The sequence below is a fragment of the Euprymna scolopes genome, chromosome 13 (genome assembly GCF_053919585.1).
Source record: "Euprymna scolopes isolate OS-2025 chromosome 13, ASM5391958v1, whole genome shotgun sequence".
Lineage (NCBI taxonomy): Eukaryota > Metazoa > Mollusca > Cephalopoda > Sepiida > Sepiolidae > Euprymna > Euprymna scolopes.
The window spans coordinates 111,982,922-112,004,366 of record NC_136494.1 but is presented as its reverse complement, the minus strand read 5'-3'; the positions used below and the strand labels follow the sequence as shown (position 1 = coordinate 112,004,366).

At 32.9% G+C, this 21,445-nt stretch overlaps 1 pseudogene; it reads left to right on the top strand.

Moving 5' to 3' along the window:
• The first annotated feature begins 1,478 nt into the window (after positions 1–1,478).
• LOC145292653 (5S ribosomal RNA) lies at positions 1,479–1,595 on the top strand (annotated as a pseudogene).
• Positions 1,596–21,445: the final 19,850 nt, after the last annotated feature.

Genomic DNA, 21,445 nt, shown 5'->3' with positions numbered 1-21,445 from the left:
ATTCACAAAAGTATTGACAGACTTTTTAGCACGAATATCAGACACTTGTTCAAATGTTAGAACTTGGGGAAGCGGAATAATGGCATATCAGTGACGTACAGTTTCCTTCCGAACACATATATTGCGTTTATTCTATTTTTTAAATTCCCCTTTTTCCTTTTAATAAAGAGAGATAATGATCGCCTTTCTACTTTAAACTAAGAATTACGATTTACATACGACGCAGATGTTATGTGTTCTTAGCCGAGTTAGTCAGTTTTTTTGTCATTCTGTTAATTTTAATTTTAGTTCCTTTGTAATTCTGTTAGTTTACAGTCGAGAGTGCACATCGCGTGAAAAATCCTAACCAAACTAAATACGTATATCGGGTATGTTATACGTTTGAATTGACTTTATTTTCGAATATTTAAGAAAAGAGACGGTGTCAAAGTTACAAGCATGTAAATATCACACATTTAGGAATAACTTCGGTTTTTAATCACCAGAGAGACTCGCCACATTTGTTGTTATATTTATAAGACTAGCCGGATTGCTAGTCGGAGGTTGTTTAAATCCGTTTAATTCTGCGTGCCTCCACAATTAGACGTAAACACAAAAAGTCTCTTGCACTTTTAAATAACAAGTGACAGGAATGATTATAAATACAATGTTTATTCTCCAGTGACAATACTGACAGTAAGGAGGGATCACAGGTTGGCAGTGTGTGCAAAATAAGAGAGCGATAATGTGTCCGCTCTCTCTACTAAGGCGCTTTATCTCTCAGGTGGTTTGCTGTCTCTCTTTTTATTGGAACGGATAACGTTAGAACATTCCTCCACTTTTTTTGTTTATTGTCTGAAATGTCAGATATTCCCGCTGACCCAAATCCCTGAGAATTCTGCGTCCCATATTTTGAACTTCTTTGACGTCAATTTCGGCGTACCTCGATCTAGGATCGCTGTTCTGACCGACCCCTTAAGCGCAGTCACTATTGATATCATCCTTGCAAGCCCTAATAGCCGAGAGCCCTCTCCAGAACAACGTCTGCTACCTGCAACTCAACCTACCCCTGTAACACAGGGCTCATATTGTAGCCAATCATGTGTCGCCTATGAAATGCCCTACGTATCGAAATTTGAGCCTTTCATTTTTTCAAAATTATATTTACAAATCTAATGCTCTTTAATTAGCCTAACCATTATGCAAAATTCCAGTTTCATACAACATGAAAGTGTAAGATCCAGATATGATTTTGCCTATTTCATGTTGTCAAGCGAGCATATGCAGTCTCATTACCAACTTTTATACTTGTTTTATATGGAAAGAAGTAAATTTATTAATCTTGTATTCAATTCTACGGATCGATCGTTGTATAAAAAGCTTTAGTTTCTTCGTATTTGGCAACGTTCCATTTTGGACATTTGAAATACGATGTCTATTTATTATCATTTTTATTATACATTGGTTGAGTTTCGATGGCTGCGAAATGCATTATAATATTATACGGCATAATCGCGTTGAAACACCGGTTCTCATCAGATCACCGAAGTTAAGCAACGTTGAGCCTGGTTAGTACCAGATGAGTGACCATTTGGGAATTCTAGGCGCTGCATGTGCTCTCCGCTTATCTCGGCATTTTTTCCAGTTGCCTTGTACACAGATTTCACTTGCCACTGGTATTTAACCATGTCGACTCAGGAGAGGTATGGTTGGAGATTGAATGCCTCCTGCAACAATAATTTGAATAATTTGGAGATTGAATGTCTCCTGCAACAATAATTTCACGCGCAGGCACCTCTTTATTGGTATCCATAGTCTGTTAAAGACTGAAGGAGATTAAAAAATTAAATGGTTTCGACTGGACATAAATATATCACGCTGTTATATTATAGTCATGCAATTCTTTTGGACTACCTATTTCTTATCGACGCAGCGTGTTCGACTATAATAGCTTGACACATCGGTTTAGAGTCGTAAGTTATCTTGGTTTAGTGTTTCAATACTCAACGTCTAGCCAATCAACGACGACACGGATGTATATCAATATGTGCATTTATTTTACCGGATGAATTTAAATCTACAGCGAAAAAGATGTAAATTAACCTTGACTCTTTATTTGTGAAATTTGTTCATATAATAATAAATTTATTTAAGGGAATACGTAGGGGAGTTGCTATTATTTGGAATTCGAGACTGAGATGTTTTAACAGGTTATGATTAAGATTAGAATGTTCAAATATAAAATATAGTTTTAAGGATATGTTGATCTAATCATAAAACGATAGACAGTTAAATAATTTCTACAAGTAGGGGCACCATGTGCGTTTCCCCCACCATTTGAGAGAGAGAGAGAGAGAGAGAGAGAGAGAGAGAGAGAGAGAGAGAGAGAGCGTATTGCAAAGAATCGTATAAACGTCAAATATCATCCAAACGCTACTATTTATGTATGCTATATATACAAAAGATTATTTATAGCTAGTAAATTTTGAAGTTGTATTCTCCTCTCATGATTAGCAGTGCACAGTTTTCCATGCTAAATATCATTCGGATATCCAGGTTAAAATTACTGGTCGTATTTATTATCATGTCAAGTTCCTCCTTGGTTTTTGGAAACAGTTTGAGGTCGTCTATAATTGTGATGATAATACATTCGCAACAGCGTAATATTCTAATATACATAATTACTAGTTAAAATTGCCGGCATAAAGCAGCAGCAAAGACGTTGCCAATAAAAGGCTACTCATATCTAATAAGTGAACGTATTTTAAACGATGCGACGTTCTGATAAATAACAAAAATGTCGCTATTATTCAAATGTATAAACCAAACATAATACGACAGCATCATTTGATTGCGCAATGATGTTAGAACATTTACAAGGCCAAGCGAAATAAGATATCTCATGAAAGTTTTTGTTGTTATTTGTGAATAGAATTACACACGCGATACAATTATAAATGAGATGCCTTTCAAGGTAAATCGAGTGCTAGAAATGAGATACATAGAGACGAAAACGAATTGCACTTCTTGTGTTTCATTTTGATCTTGTCAAGAAAGACACTTATTCCAAAAGAACGAACCAATTTCTTAAGAATATATATAAGATAACCGATGGAAAATTCTAGTCAAATCACAACTAATCATTTTTTTACGATTCGTCCGCTCGTTATCAACTTTTAGAGCCAATGGATAGTACAGTTTAATCAGATCAAATAGTTCTCAGCCGTAAGATGAGTAATATTATGTGCGTACTAAGATTTACCAATGTTTATGTTTTGCTATTTCGGATTTATCGAGATTGTCCGCTGACACCATCATTCATATGAACATTTTCTGAGCCTTAATATTTCCGTGCTGGAAATCAGCAGATGAGTTTGTTTATAACACACTTACAATATTACACTACTCGACCAACTGGCTCCCTATACCCAGTTTTTTTTTCAATGGGGCCCATTTTTCTAAGATATCTTGTTTTCACTGGAGCTGAGGAACTATATATACTCCCTGTATGGTAACCCTAAAAAATATCAGAGAAAATGTAACGGATGCTACACTTTGTCTAAGGATAGCCTGATGATGTGCAGGACAAAGTCGTTCATTTCCTCGAGTTAATATATATATATATATATATATATATATATATATATTTATATATTTATATAGACATATATATATATATATATCCATGTATGTATGCATCTATCTATCCATCTATCTATCTATCTATCTATCTTTATATATATATATATATGTGTGTGTGTGTGTGTGTGTGTGTGTGTATGTGTATGTGCGTGAAAATATACATATATATGTGTGTATGTATGTATGTATGTATGCATGTATGTATGCGAATGAACACTTTTTCGGAGTAAACGGCCAACTAGCACCATGTGTGTTCGTGTGTATGTATTTGTGTGTGTTGGGGTGGAGAGGGCTCCCGTAAGCCGTGGTGAAGACAACCTTTCTAGGAGAAGCAAATCTCTAATTTAAAAGACCATAAAGCGGGAAACCAGTACCCGCATTAAGCTGGTCTGCAGTTTAACTTGTTGATGGCTATCTTGCTCTTGCTTTTTTGCTGGATCTCAACATTTTGAACCGAGAGAGAGACTTAGCTGTCGTACAAAGCTAAGACCCTGTAACATAATCTGTGTATAGATACTCCCTTAGGCATTTGCCTATAAAAATGGTCCTGTGACAATGGAAGTCATTTTGGGCTCATGGACTTTAAGTGTATGAGGGCGTGGCACTCGTCTGACAAGACGTTGCAATCATCATGTGTGTGTGTATTGGTCTGCTCGGCTGAATACGTTCAGCGCTTAGTAATCCCGAATGGTGACGAATGCGATACTAGCCCTGTTTATTCTACCTGAAAAGGTCTGTAGAAAAAAATACAGCTCCTCGTCACTAGATTTTTATGTCGATTTTATACTCTGGCACAACAGGTGTGTGTGCGCGCGCGAACAGTTTCTCCCTAATTCTTACAGCAGTACTCTATGCCAGTAGGTATCTTACAATAAACTTTTTTTTTCTTTAATGTGTCTAACATTTGCAGGAACATCGATGCAAAAAGGTATTTTCCCCCGAAGAGTATCACCATATCGAAATGTATTAAGGTGTTTAGTGTAATCATTTGATCACGAGTGTCCTTATAATAAACTGAAAAATACTTATGGCTCAATGAGGTGTCACCAACTATTTAAAAGTAAAAAAAAAAAAAAATCCTCTTCATATATATATGCAAGAGGAATTTTTTACAAACACATACTATAATAATTTTCTTATATATATATTATTTTCTTACATATAATATATATATATACAATAATAATCAAATACCTACACACACTAGTGTTTTATCCTTTCGGGAATCTTCAGTTTAGGTTGTCACAATTAAAGCCAGTCGTTAGATTCGAACCCGGCGACACACGCCATCTCTGGCTTGACATGCAAGGGCTGTATTCATTCGGCTACCGTTAGCCGTGTAAAATAACGTCGAAATTAAACATATTATTTTTCAATGTTTTTTTACGTCAGTCTGAGTGATCTAATTATATGATGATCAACGCATAAGAGCTAAATTGACCGATTAATTCAACTGAAAGTACTCAGCGATATGAAACGAGTTTCTTAAAGGGTCTGGCATAATTTTTTATATAATAATTAAACACCTACGGGCATTAGTGTTTCATAGTGTTTCATCTTTTCGGAAATTTTCACATATATATATATATATATATATATATATATATATATATATATATATATATATATATATATATATATATATATATATACTAAAATGGATTCTCGACGTTGCTCGAAATTGAATGATGATCGACTAATATTCCAAAATTGAAATTGCATATTTTACATCAAATAGAATGATTGATTGTTTTAGTCAAGGATGAACCGCGGTGCAGCAAGAAGATTCACACGCCTCAACGCAGTTAGTCCACAATACATTGCACTTTAGAGAACCTACTGTTGATTTTATACGATATGCCCTACTGCCCGAGCGTTGATCCTACTTCTCAAATGGATTTATGGTATAAGGTAGTATAAAGATGTAAATTTTAGTTAATATTGGATTGTTTACTCCTTAATCGTACTTTTTTGGTTAGCGATTTTTATTACTAATCGGACACATTCAGATACGAAAACTGTGTAATATACCAAGTACATTTGTATAAAATGTTTAAAAATTCAAATCAAACACACCCAAAGGACATACACAAACACTCGGTGAGTACATTATATATATATATATATATATATATATATATATATATATATTTAAACATTTTATACATATATATATATATATATATATATATATATATATATATATATATATATATATATATATATATATATATATATACAGTGGCAAAACCTAAACTAACAAGAGGAATAACTTCATATTTGCATTTTTTCCGGATATTGCAATTGTTTCGACAAAAAATAGACAATTTTAAATTTTACATGATTTAAAAATTTTCATATTTCCATCTCATCAGATATGATTGAAAAAGAATACAAAATTCGTACGTATCTGGGATATAATTTTCTTTTCATTAAAATCTACATCGGGCAGTGAATTACCAACCACTCGTGTTTTAATATGCCCACCATCTGTCTTGAAGAAATTTATATATACCCTATTTACGTATATTTGCTCTACAATACGGCGAGAAAATTAAAATTTGGACTATTTTGAAACCGGACTAAAATTTTGGATTTATTATATGTATGGTTTATTACTTTAATTTATTCTTTTTATTGTTCCCTTTATTGATAAATCTCAAGTAATTTGGTTATAATTCAACTGTTTCTCAGCATTCAGAACCATCGCATTTTGTATTACTAGATTGTTTTAATGTTAAACTAGTTAATACTGCAATGCTGTTTATTTATTGATTTTTTTCCTACATCAAAACAAATAAAATACGACAATATAATGAAAAATAAATAAAATAAAATGACTCTATAATCGTTATTGATATCTTAGTATATAAACGAATAGTACTTATTTTTGTAACAATAATATTTCCATCGATGGAATAATAAACAAAACTATTTCAGGGGGAGTAACTCTCGATTCCTTACTTAATTTATTCTAATCTAGGTCGTCGTATTATAAAATACAAATATGAAGTGTTTCCGTTTTGTTGTGTTTGGTTTTGCCATATATATATATATATATATATATATATATATATATATACATATATATATATATATATGTATATATATATGTACATATATATGTATATATATATGTGTGTGTGTGTATCTGTGTGTGTGTTACTGGTGGCAACCCTTTCAGGTTAATAAGAAGAATATTAGATAAGTAAAAATGAAATTAGGATAAGCCTAGAATCGAACTCTGTAGTCAAATTTAAAAAAACGAATGTTAGAAATTAAGTCTATTGTTAATTCTTTTAGGGATCTTAATATTAAATATGTCAGTCTAAAAAATGAACAATCCATAGTCAGAGGAGAACCCCCTTGGAGGCGACGGGTAGAAGATTAACCATGTAGATACAAGTGAATTTCTGACGTCATCGACCGGTCGATCCGATGAATAAAGAAGTCATCATTATTTGTAACTGTTGTCTTGTGTCATTCTTCATCACGGACGAAAGGTAATTGTGTTTATCATCTTATAATGAACATTGTGAACCTGCCAAGTTATGCGTCCCATCTCCTCCATCAGAAGTAATGTCAATAAATATCCCCTCCCCTCTGTGTTAAGAACTGTGCATCATAGCACCCTCTCCTCGGTATATCGGTAGTAGAACAACCCCCTGTCTGATGTATAAATGTCTCCCATAAGAATTGTCATCGCCATCATTCACCCCGTTATATATGTTCCCAAAATATTTTATATGTACTCTTATTTATGGAAGAAATAATACGACATATGTCCGATTACAGAAATGTAAATCATGTTGCTTAATATTTGAGTCAATTCACGTGGCTTAAATTCCTATTGATATATGTACATTACCATTGGTTAATTGATTTTAAATATATTTCACTTTGGAATAATTTCTTTTAATATATATATATATATATATATATATATATATATATATATGTGTGTGTGTGTGTGTGTGTGTGTGTGTGTGTGTTTGCATGTTTTTTATTTGTTTAATAATATAAATATATATATATGTATATATATATGTATATATGTATATATATATGTGTGTGTTTGTGTGTTTTTTATTTGTTTAATTATATAAATATATATGTATATGCATATATATATATTTATGTTATTAAACAAATAAAAACATGTATATATATATACATATGTATATATATACACATATGTATATATATATATATATATATATATATATATATATATATATATATACTCCGATGAGTGGTGCACGAAGAAACACGTGTCAGTGGATATTTATATTTTAAACAAAATATTATATATACCGCTCCCCATGTGGGGGCAGCAAATTGGTTAAATGGAAAAATATTTCCATTTCGTATTTAGGTAAAGATGCACTTTCCTAAATAATTGAATTCATTCAAAACGTATCGCAAATACAAAAACAAATAATATCTATTTGTATATATATATATATATATATATATATATATATATATATATATATATATATATGTTAATATATATAAATGTATATATATAAATATATATTTACTATTATTGTTATTATTATTATTATTATTATTATTATTATTACGTGATGTAATTGTAAAATAAGACTATATCTAGATATACCAAAAGCTGAACTTCGGAGAACAGATAAGAGTTGCATTAAAGAATCTCTACGCATATCTGAATGGGATTTGTCTTCACAGAATTTAACCCTTTATATGTATTTACATTCAGACATATTCCATGCATTTTAACAAGTCTTTTTCAAAGATTGTGTGTATGTTTGGTCTCAGTTCTTTCACTATTTATTATAAAAATGGTTGATGGGACCTGCAAATACACTAGATCATTAGATTTAAATTCTATATAAAGGAGCAAAAGAGTGACACAAACAATTATGACGCACATGTACAATACAACTTAATATATTGACTACTACAAAAACACTATAGCATTTTGTTATAGGCACGTCTCGAGGACATGAGAGAAATCTTTAAAAAGATTAAATCAAGCGAGCCGTCTCACTTAAGCCAAAGTAATATGACTTCAGTATGACCTGGAAATAAATTCGGGGTTCAGATTATTAAACAATTCAAGCTCAAACTGCAAGCGACAAAGTGACAATTTGTATCATTGTAAACGGAAGTTGATTATCAGTTAAGTAAAAAAAAAATAGAAGAAAACAGTAAATCAATATTAAGGTTAACATTGAGTGAACAGAAAACAGTCTACATGCTTTTAGCAAGCAAACAGCTAAAATAAACTACCATAAAAACAATAATAATAACAGTAACAGTGGGGTTAACTACTTAATCGATGGCTTAGTAGTTAACCACACATACTGACAACCTGAGCGCGCCAAATTTGAATCCAGTTCGTTCCACAGAAGCACTTCCATTTAGAAATGTTGGTAACCTTCACATGGCTTCTCTGACAAATACTTTATGTCTTGTTAAAAAGAATTTTAAATAGAAAGATACCAGGGAAACAAATCCCAACAATAATTATATTTTTATTATTCGAAATTAATAAATTAATTATGATCAACAATAACTAAAGAAGGAACAATACAACATATCATATAAGTTCAAAGTATAAACCGCAGTGTCAAGTGGTGACGTTCGCTAACGATTTAGTTCATATTGAAACAATAGTGAATTGTGAAATCACATTCTAAATAGATGCAGCATCTACCATGTTAGACTAACTGTTCGCAGACTAATAACACTGAGTATGTAATATCGAGGACCGCATTATGTTTAGATCCTGAACTGGGAAACCTCACTAATAATCTTAACCGACAACCCATTTAGGAGTGTTTTCCAACATATCGATTTTCAAATGCTAAGATCAAATTTCAATCATCTTTAAAACACAAAACCTTCCTAATCCATAACATCAGTTCTGAAATGTTTACTTTTACAAACATTTTTGCATCCCAATATCTGTAGCATTGTTGTGTGGTGAGATGTCTCATTCTTTTGTTTGACTAATGATTCCCTATGCATGAAAGTCAAAAGTCACTAGATGATGTGAATTAATTAGACAGATGAATGTCAGCTGAATCAAAAGGATATTATGAAATGATTAAATCGATTTGATTACCTATGAAGACGGTTTATGATAAGTAGTTTTTGATAAAAAGATTTAAAGACAAATATGCTTTATGGAAGGACGCAGACCTGCGGTAATGGATTTTACGAACAAAATGTGTCGATTAAAATTCCGTTTAATTTTAGCATACAAACGAAGTTCTTTGTTTTAAATTGTAATAAGTACGTTCGCTAGTATAAATCTGAGAATCTAGTTTTACAGATACACACAAATCGGATGATGGGGCCTGCGTGCGCACTGCGACGCCATCTCAAACAGCTGTAGGACGTGCAATCATATGGTTAACAGAGAGAGGAAAGAAAAGAAATGAGCAATTCCTTGGAAAGCGCGTTTTAAAAAATGACTTAAGTATCACTTATAAATTCACGTTCTTATATCCGCGGGTTCAATATTTGCTTTCCGACGTAAGCAGGAAGTAAAGCGATGCTAGCAGCTAAATAAACGGTTTTTCTAAAAAAATCATTGTATTCTTTGTTTTTTCCATTAATTGCTGTGAGATTTTTAATTCTAGGTGAAAACGCCTCCCGTGGTTACATGCCTCAGTAACAGGAAGAACGGTGGTGAGGATTTAATTGTGTTGTGATTTGTAATTGTCTTTCAATAACTGACATGTATTTCATTTGATTGAGACTTAAAAGAACATTATGCTTTCATCATCGGAACAGGCTTTATACAACCTTTGCAGTTGTGGTAATAATAGGTCCAGCGCTGTCAACTAGGCTTCAACATCTGTCCCAACTACGAAATGTTGCATCCCTCTGCCTATTTTACAAGCATTTTAATAGCGGATACTCCGACTAATTAGGAGCTATGGTACCCTTTCGATGTAAATAACACCGACAAACCCGACAAGCAGCAAAATCTAACCCCTGCACAGTACAGATCTGTCAGATGCTAAAAATCCTTCTACTCTAATAGTTTCTTACCTAAGACTGCTAGACTTTCGAATTTTTTCTCGGGACCCTATTTCGCTGATTCTACTGACATGCAGAAGTTCAAGTTTATTGTGAACAGACATCTTCCTGCTCAACTCCCTACATAGTATTCCTGCAAATTATGTCTCAGCTAGTAGTCCCTACATGAAAGTGACACTGTGCATGTTTGGGATGCAAATGCAAATTAAAAAGGAAAAGATGAGATGAGTTCTTTTTGAGAATTAGGAGTCAATTTTGTTTCATCATTATAAATCTCTCGTAGGACAAGTTTTGAGTCCGTACACGTATACATAATCAAGTCCAACTTTTTTGTTTCGAATTGCAATTCTGTCATATATTTAGGCGACTTAACACTCGAAGTTGGTTATCTGGCGTTATTTAATAAGCGTAAACGGTCGTTTATCTCGGAGCGATAGATCAAAATCAAAGGAAAAACATAAGAACATATATTCTTGGATGCATCATTTAATCTGCGCGCTTATAAATATAAATATTCTTTACAAACGTCAGAGTGAGAAAAACATAAATGCACGATATAATAACATTCAGAAATACTAAGAGAAGACTTACACTATCTTTATCTGTTCTATTCATGTTGGAGATATTATTTACTTCTCCCATGCTTTACATCTATCTCTTTTTATCTCTTCATATCTTTAGAAAGAATTGATCCGTAAATATGTCCGTTTCCGATTTTTTGTTAGCTCATTGACCGGCGACAGATACGCACCCGAAAGCATCAACACAGTCGCTGTAAAGTATTCTTTCACTGAAGATGCAGGAGCAGCAATTTGGTTTCCGGTCTTCGATTATATAACAATGTGATTATTTCATGCGCCAACAAACCTACTCACTAAAACACATCAAGTAGGAACTAAAGATTTCGAGAAAAAAAAAGTTTCACAAGCAGATATAAAGAATGACTGGAGGTATTTTTAATATATTATCTGAGGAGATCGTTTGGGTTGTTTAAAGTGCAGTGTATGAAAAGTATGAAAAGTAGGAAAACCATAGAGTTTTAAAAAGGACATTCTTTATTGGACAAAATGGTTTACAAATCAGTAAAAAGAATAATGCTATTTAATATATAAAGTTTCATCATGTATATATATATATGTACATATATATATATATATATATATATATATATATATATATATATATATATATAAGTGGGTGTGTGCGTGCGCGTGCGTGTGTGTGTAATAGCATTTATAATAATAATAATAATAATAATAATAATAATAATAATAATATGGCACAGAATCATATGCGACATAAATATGCAAATAAACTCATCCATGAAAGAAGACCAGATGTCATAAGAGTTGGCAATAACGAAGACTCCTGCCAGATCGTGGATTTCACCGTTTCAGCAGATCACATGGTGATTACCAAGGAAACATATTCACAGGAAAAATTCACAGAACTACCAGAGAGTTGAAAAAGATATGGAACACAAAGAAATTCAAGATAACACCAATAGTAATAGGAGCACTAGGAGCAACCCGAATTTATTTTATGAAAAACTGAATGAGAAGATACATTCGTAAACATTAATAAAAAGGGCTTAAATATTAAGAAAAAAACCTTGAATTTAGCGTTGATATCAACTTCCAACACACTAAAAGACGAGAAGGGTCAAGGAGGATGGAAACACTGAGAGGAGACCACATTAACTGTGCCTCAACTAGATTTGTGCAATAGGAGTTGTGAACGTTAGTGAGCTTATTGCCACCAATATTCCAGCGTGACCAATTGTCATTGCAAGCTATAAGTTAATGGTCAGTAGCTGTTGCGATGATGCAAATTATTTTGCAAAGCGTATCGGGAGAAGAGGAGAGTACTGTCACCCAGATAGGAAACAGCACCGGTTGTAGTCAATGAGCCATGTCTGATGATGACCTGTATAAGAACCTCTAAATGAGAATAAAGCAGCTGAAGTAAAAAAAAATCTTACAACTTAAAAATAGGGAAAAACAAAACTCGCACTCTAAGACAGCAAGAGTGCAACAATGAAAAGCAGAAACAGAGAAAGTAAACAAGCCCCTCCCATACATCGCAGCAGATAATATTAAAAAGTTAAACAATCTAATTTAAGCAGGCGCACAAAACAATACTATGAAATTGAAAGCCGAAAAGAAGTCGGATAAAGAAAATAGACCAACAAAACCTTGATGAGAATTTAAACTGGAAAATGAGAGTAACAAACTTAAAAAAAAGAAACAAAAATTATAAACAACATGAATACGTGAGGACAGAGATGCAAAGTATACATGTATCTATCTATCTATCTATTTATCTATAGGAAGAGACTAAAGAGTGAATGCAAGAACTTAAAATTAAATAGCAGCAAAAGATGAGAATTAAGACCATACGGATACAAAGTGGAACAGTGCAAGCAGAATTAGAAGTCAATTCTATCCAAATCAAAAACTGACGATATTAAAACAGAATGACCAAACCGACATAAACAAAACGTTTGCTGAAACGGCAAAATCTACAATCTGGTAGGCCTGTTCCTTCTTGTTAACTTTTATGACGTCCGGCTTTCGTGCTTGGATGGGTTTATCCGTTTGTATATTCATGTCCCATAGGATCTTGTGACTTTCATTTTCCATTACTGCTGTCGAGTTGTGATTGTACCATGTATGTGTGTGTTCAAAATTCATTAGTTTGCATAATTGCCAATATCCCGCCTTTCCTACTTGATCGTGTCTATTTTTATATTCTTTTTGGGCTAATTTGCTGCATTCACTTATTATGTGGTTTATTTTTTCGTCTCATTGTTTGCTAACTCTGCATTTCCTGTTTTCCTGTGTATTGTCGATCCTTGCTTTTATGTGGTTTGATATAATTGAATTATCTTGCGCTGCTAGTATTAGTGATTCAGTTTTACTATTAAGATTTCTTTTTTGTAGCGATTTCCAAATGTTTTCGTTTGTCTCTTCTTTTGTAATCCTTATGAATCGTCCATGTAGCTTTCCTATTTTTCTTTCCTCGTCTTACCTATTGTCTTTTGTTTCTATCTGGTTTGTTTCTTCTGTGTCTCTGGCTGCAGTAATTATCCTTCGGTGTTCTGCATTATGTGTTTTTTATGCTTTTTTCGTGTTATTTACATAGTCTTCTATACAGACCAGTTCCCTTCCTTCATCTTTTCCTTTCACGGTCAGAATTATCCTTCGGGTGTAGTGTATAATGCATCGTCATTAGTTTCCTGGTCTTCTGGTCGAGATTCCTTAGTTCTTTTTGGTTCAGTTTATGAAAGGTCCAGAGTATTTATCAATGACACTGCTTACGTTTTTATTTCTTTAATTAGGTTTCGACTATTTAGTTTAGTTTCGAGGAGTTTTCTTGTTCTTTTTAGGTATTTCTTTTAAATTTTTTTTTCATTTCGGTTGCGTTGATGGTGTCTGCTTCCAGCTCTCCCAGATATTTTAAGCCATTATATTCATCTAGTGCCCTCATTTCTGTTTGTTTCTAGTTTTCTCCTCCTTATGGTTTATAGTGTGCACTTTTCCATGTTGAATTCCATTTGGATATCCTGGCTAGATATTCTGGTCGTGTTTAATAGTGTTTCTAGTTCTGTCTTTGTTTTTGCAAACAGTTTCAGGTCATCCATATATATAAGTGGTTGATTTTTAGTCCGTGTTAGTGAACTTATATCCGAATTGGCATTTTCTTAGGATGTTATTCAGGGACATCATCGCTAGAATGAACAGTAACGGTGATAGGAAATCATATTGGAAGATTTCTCTTCGTATGTCTATTTCAGTTATGTATTGTCCATCAGCTTCAGTTTAAGTCTCCATTTTTTCATTGCATTTTCTATCAGCTTAGTTATATTACCTGGCATTTTGTATATTCTCAGACATTCTATTATCCAAGCTCGTGGGATTCTATCATATGCTTTCTTATAGTCTATCCATACCATGGCTAACTTCTTTTTTCTACTTTTGGTCTTCTTCAGAATCTTTAGGTCCAAGTATAAACAGTTTGTGTGTGCCTCTTTATCCTTTTTTGGATTCTTTCTGTTCCTCTGGGAGTAGTCAGCGTGACTGGTAAATTTATTCTCGCAGTTGTGCAGTAAGTATTTTCCACATTGTAGGTAGAAAAGTTATAGGTTTGTAGTTGGTGGCGATGGCAACATTTTCTGTGTCTGTTAACACCAGTGTGGTTTAACCTTTTGTCATCCATTCTGGTACATGTGCTTCGTGGATGCATCTTTTCAGTTGCTGAACTAACCTTTCATGTAGTGTGAATTTCTTCACTCAGTAGGCATGTATTTCATTATAACCCGGTGCTCTCTAGTTGGCCATGTGTCTTAGGGTTTTCCTGAGGGTTTCCTTTCTGATTTTCTTCTCTGTCCTTTCTTGGATTTTCTGTGACTCTTCTCTTATTTTTTTAACTATTCTGCTTTTCTTTTATATTCCTTTCGCTCTTTTCTTATCTAGCTCCAGTAGATTTTTGTTTCCGTCGGTTCCGGTTGTTCTGTTTTCGTTTATTCCACATTTACATTTTAGTAGAATTGGCTTTCGTTATTTTCAAAGGTCTTTTGCTTGCACGATTCCGATGTGTATCGTTAACGTCTTAATCTCGCTTCTTTTGCCGATATTTTTCCATCATTTATCTTTGATTGTTTTTCATCAGTTCTAGCTTTGAAAGCCAGCCTCTCATGAGGATGTGTCGCTTGATTTGCGATTCTTTGTTCACATATATGGTAGTCACTGACCATGTCCCATAACTCTCATCCGTTTGCGCTATCATTTGGGGGGGTCTGTATTAGCATTCAATTACCAGTCTATTCCTTCTTTTATGTCTATTACTTCCTTCGGTTTTTGGGTCCTTGTGGGTTTCTTTGGTTCTCCTGCGTTTTTTCTGTCGTGTTTGGTACCTGAAATTAGAGGGGATACTGACGTGTGCTGCGTCGGTGTTATTGTTTCTGAAATGAGGAGCCAACATTCGCAGGATGACGACAGAGTCCCCCATGCTGGTTACTGAGGAAGCACCTGTCGTTCATAACATCCAGATCTTTCATCTGGGTCCCACGATTATTATTATCATTATTATTATTATTATTATTATTATTGATGATGAAGGTTGCTGAGAATGTGTTAGGGCTTTTGGAGACAAATATGGCTCAATGGAAAACGGTGCTGACAGCAAACAGAGAGGAGATGGGGCAGGTTGGCATTAAACGTGGGATATTTCAAGGAGATTCGTTATCGTCACTTCTTTTTGTAATGATAATCATGCCACTGAGCATCCTCTCGAGAAGAGAAAAATTGGGGTATAACTTTGGATCTGGTGACAGACGCCTCAACAATCTACTGTTTATGGATGATTTGAAAATATTCGGTAGAAATGAAAAGGAAATGGAGAGACTGGTAGAACTAAAGGTTCTTTCAAATAGAATAGTGCTGCCAAATGGAGAAATCATGAAAGAAATAGATACAGGATATAAGTATTTGAGAGTGCTGGAGCGTGTAGGCATCATGAACAGAGAAATGAAGGAAAAAGTCAGAAAGGAGTATCTTAGAAGAGTGAAACTAATTGCAAAGTCGAAACTGTATGGAGGAAAACTAATGAAAGCAGTAAATGCATGGGCAGTCAGTGTTTTGAGATACAGTGCGGGAATGGTCTGACAAATGAATTCCATCCCTTTCCAGAGAGACGTTCATAAACAAAATCAGAATGATTATTATCTATGTTGTCACAGTTTCTGACTCACTGTTATTTATGCCGAATTTATGCTGATAGGAGAACACGTGACTATTTGTCATCAACATCGTCCTTCATCAGTCTTTCAACACTTTCTGAAAAATTTTGGCGGGTTCCAACAAGGCAGTTGTCTGATGTACACCAATATTTCAATGGATTCCAAATTCCACAATCTATTCGATTGACGAGAAGATTCTTGCGAAATTTTCAATTTTGATTTCAAATGATGTATTTTCAAATGAGTTTTCCTTGGAATATCTTTACTTTATATATCATTTTGAAGAGCCTTTTTACGCCCTATCTAATCGTTCAGATTGCTATCGTTTTAAGACAATTGCGTCTTCTCTTCATAATGTAGAATACAAGATGAAAAAGGCAGAAAAGATGGCTAATGGTCATTAGCATCGAGAAATCAATGGTGAAAATGTGTTGTAAATAACGCAACGTAATTGCAACGATTGGCTTTCGGAAAAGGCAAAAAATCCGAAGATTTAGGTAGATGTGTTATCACTCAGTCTATAGAGCACCAGTTGTCTCACTGATAATGACACATGTGAGGTCATTTCGTTAATACTTATATCCTAAAAATTAAAAAAAATGATTATCATATATAGACTACATCGTGTATTCCAAAGTTTTATCTCCCCCCCCAAAACATGAATATAGCCCGTAAATTTACATGCCATTTTTATGTTGGGTGAGACGTATAGTCTTATTTGCTGTGCAGTTATACGACGGTTACTCTATCTAACTCAGGAAAAACCGATTGGCCTCGCAAGTAAATTTTGTGTGACAAATTGTTCTGCCTCTAGAGCATAGGTTTATTTAATTCTACTTTGCCGACCTTGTGTCAGATATTCCTATTGTAGAAGACAGATAAACAGTCAAAAATAAACTGAAGAGCATTGGAGCATTAGTGAATGTATTTGCAGTAGTAGAAAGAACTATTTAAAAAGCAAAATTTATAATCAGATTTCCACCTTTTTAATCCAAGAATACTATTTTGCTGTTAACACACACACATACAATATATATACATATATATATATATATATATATATATATATATATATATATATATATATATATATGTTTCTTTTTAAGACGAGGACGAAGGTTCTCATTTTGGATTTCTCTCTTCTTACTATTAGACCCCATTTGACTAGGGACAGACTTCTCTTTGGACTACTGCACTGCCTAAAAAAAAAAAACAATTTTCATAATTTCAGCTTTTTTGTAAACTTTCCAATCGGATTTTTTAAAACTTTCCAATCGGCTTATATGCATCGTCACGCTGGATTTATCTTGGAATACATTCTATCTAAAGGACTATTTTGCATTTTGGATCAACTCTAGATGAGTTTCATTCAAGCTGAAATATTATGCGCGTTTTTTTTTATATTAGTTTTATACATATCCAAGCTTTTTTCTTTTTATTTTGTCAATTTATAGCTACAATAAATTGCGGTTTCACTTAATGCCTTAACTAGCAAATTCTACCATTGCTACAGATATAATTTGCTGATTTCTTTATGCCCTCTGATGAGAAGAATAATAAGAATAGCATTCTTTGAAACCCCGCGGGATAAGGACTTTGTAAATTGTTTTTAGAGTATTTAGCCGAACAATAAATTTTGATTGTAAAGTTTAACTTACAGTTATAATTTTCTTTATGTTATGATAAGCCCTACTCTCTATTGCGTACTGAGCTTTTTTAATTCGGTTGGGATTACATTTTGTATATATAAATACTGTTATTTATATTAGTTTTAAGTTTACCACCGTGTATATCAGGTAAACACTAGATCCCTTTATTTTCATTATATATATATATATATATATATATATATATATATATATATATATATATATATATATATACGGATAAAACCTGTTTAAGGTATATGTATATATATATATATATATATATATATATATATATATATATATATATATATATATATATATATGGAGTTTGTATGTGCTAAAAGAAATACACTATTCTTCTTATATATATATATATATATATATATATATTATATTAATATGCAGCTATAGCTATATAAGTCTATAGGCAGTTCTAAACAATTGATGGACATTTCATTTCTTTAGCTCACATATGCATGTATATACATATCTTTTCATAGATATATGAATTTCCTTAAACTAACGCCGCCATGATATATCCCCGTTGGATATTGAGCTTGTGTTCTATTCTTGACGAACATAATTATTAATCCTTTTTATTCATTATAATTATGTTATCATTGGCGTCAAAATAAGAGGAATGTAATTACATACAATTGAAAACAAAAAGCTTTAATCGCTGTGTGCGTATCACAGGAACTCGCATAGTTGTTAATGGATAGGCGCTTTGTACTGTTATTTATAAAAACCTTAAACAGGATTTATCCTTATTCGAAAATAATATGGCTAATATGTGTGAACGTTAATTAGAGAGTGGAATAATTGATATGGCTATTCGGTTTTCTGGCAATGTGACTTGATTTAAAGGACATCGCAATAGTCAATTTTGAAAATAATTCCCGGAAATTACTTATAGGTTGAGTAGGGATTTAACTATTTAAATACATATCGAAAGCTGTTATTTGTTCGAATTATATTATATAAGTAGCAGTATCTACTAACTGGCTTTGCCCGGTGGAACCGTGTCCCCCACACTGGCAAATTAAAGTACGGCTGTAGTTGTTGCTGCTGCCCAACCCTGAACTCCTTATGTTACAAACGACTTTCGGAATCAACACGCACAATTCCTTATGGTAAGAACGGCTATTACTCACCGGCTACCCCGACAAAAAATAATTCGTATTAAAGTTGTATTAATTAGCAGAACATGTATTTACGAACAAAATCATGAAATCCTATCCTACGTAAATGAAACGAAACTGATTGGTTATTATTTATTTTTTATTTTATCTCATTTGTTTATTTCTTTTTTTTCAATTACTGCAGTATATCAGGCCAATCATTTCACTTTTCACCGCAAAACAAAAAAACAAATGAAAAAAAATGTGTAATAAAAAAATAAGTTACATTCAAAATAATGAAAAATAAGACTTCACCGTTTTGCTGAGTTCTGTTAAGAGAAGCCAACAGACAACAAATAATAAAGACAAGGTTAGTTACTCTTCTACCTACCTGGATAATGTTAGTGCTTTAATGTATTTTAATGCTTATATTCGGTCAACAATGGTCACCACTTACAACATTTATAACCTTATAACATGTAACAGTTACATTGCTTAATATCCCGAAAAGTAAAAGCAGAAAATTTCGATGCGATAATCGTTTCAACGTAGCCGAAACGCTGTAAAAATTGTCATAAGCAAAGAAAAATTTAAATAGGAAACCAAGTAAGATTTTACCAAAGTCGACAACTATTTTTGCCGGTTGGTTGGTTTTGTTTTGGTCTACTACAATTACCATTTATGAAAATTACAACCTCTTCCCAAAGAAATGTGACCATGAAATTGGTGCTCATTTTATGTTAAATTAATATAGAAAAGTGATTCTCCATTTGTGAAAATCATTTTTTTTCATATCTTAGAAACTATTTAATTCCTGTAATTTTAAACGTTACTGTCGTAATCAGCGCCGGGTAAATGTAGAATAATAGTAAGAATAATGACTGCATCGTTACAAAAAAAAAAAATAAAATAAAATTAAAACTAAAACACTAATAAAAATAAAAATAAACCCAAAATAAATAAGAACAAAACACGTACGCTAATTACAAATAATAATAAGAAGAAAGAAAACTGTTTCGTATCATTTCGAAAATACAAAAACTGAGAAAAATGGAAAATTACGAAATATTTTGTGTCGTCTCATGCGTTCATATCGAATTCGATATTTTTTTTCTCTCTCTCTCCATCTCTTTCTGTCTCTTTCTGTCTGTCCGTCTGTCTCTCTCCCCCCTCTTTGAGTGGTCTTTTTGCTCGTTTCGGTACCGTGCTCGAATGTAAACGAAACAATAATAAATCTCGCTCTGTCTCTGTCGCTGTCTCTGTCTTTGTTTGTCTCTCTCTCTCTCTCTCTCTCTCTCTCTTACCTGGTTTCGCTAGTGTATGTACCGTGCTCGAATGTAAACAATGTAAATATAACTCTAGTTCTGTTTCTATCTCTGTCGCTCTATCTGTCTGCCCCACTCTCTCTCTCTCTCTTTCTCTCTAAACCCATTTAGAGAGAGAGAGAGAGAAAGAAAGAGAAGGAGAGATAGAGGTAGAGAGAGATAGAGAATCAATTTACTCCGAGTGGATCACTAATCGCTTTATTTAATGTAAAACGAGGGTCTCGTGTATCCATAGAGGCCATATTGGATTAGGTACCTCGCGTTCGTTTAAGTTTATAGAATTGTAATCTGGAATAAGCTAATGAGAATAGAAAGAATATTTAAGGGATAATTAATTCTTTTTTTCAAATCGACAAACAGGAATTTAAAGTTTGTGCTATAAATTTATGAACCAGTTACGAAGGGTGTAACCACAATATCCATACGATATATATAATTCCCTGCAGTGTTCACTGAGGTCGGTAAGTGGACTTTAGTAATAGTAAGACTACTTCCTCTGTAGAGTAATGCAATAGTGCTGGTGTAGCTCCTCGAACGTAATCTAGGATTTTATTTAAACTCTTGGCTGTGTCAGAAAAGGCGTTATAAAGTTACGTAAGGTAATGTCTAATATGTTAGACATAATGAATTTGTATGTAGTATATGTTGCTGCATATAGGGGAATATCTGCAACATTTTTTATTATATATAGGATTATCCATCGACTTATAAATCTAGACGTTCCCTATATCAGGGCAATAAACTAATGAAATAGAACAATATGTCGTTTTATCATTTTGACTAACAGGCAGAAAGATATCTGAGGTCGGAACAAACTAAATGATATATATATATATATATATATATATATATATATATATATATATATATATATATATATATATATTATGGTAGTAGATTTCAGTTTCCTAGGAGTACGCATATTGAAAAAACCATGTGTCTACCAAAAAAATGAGTAAA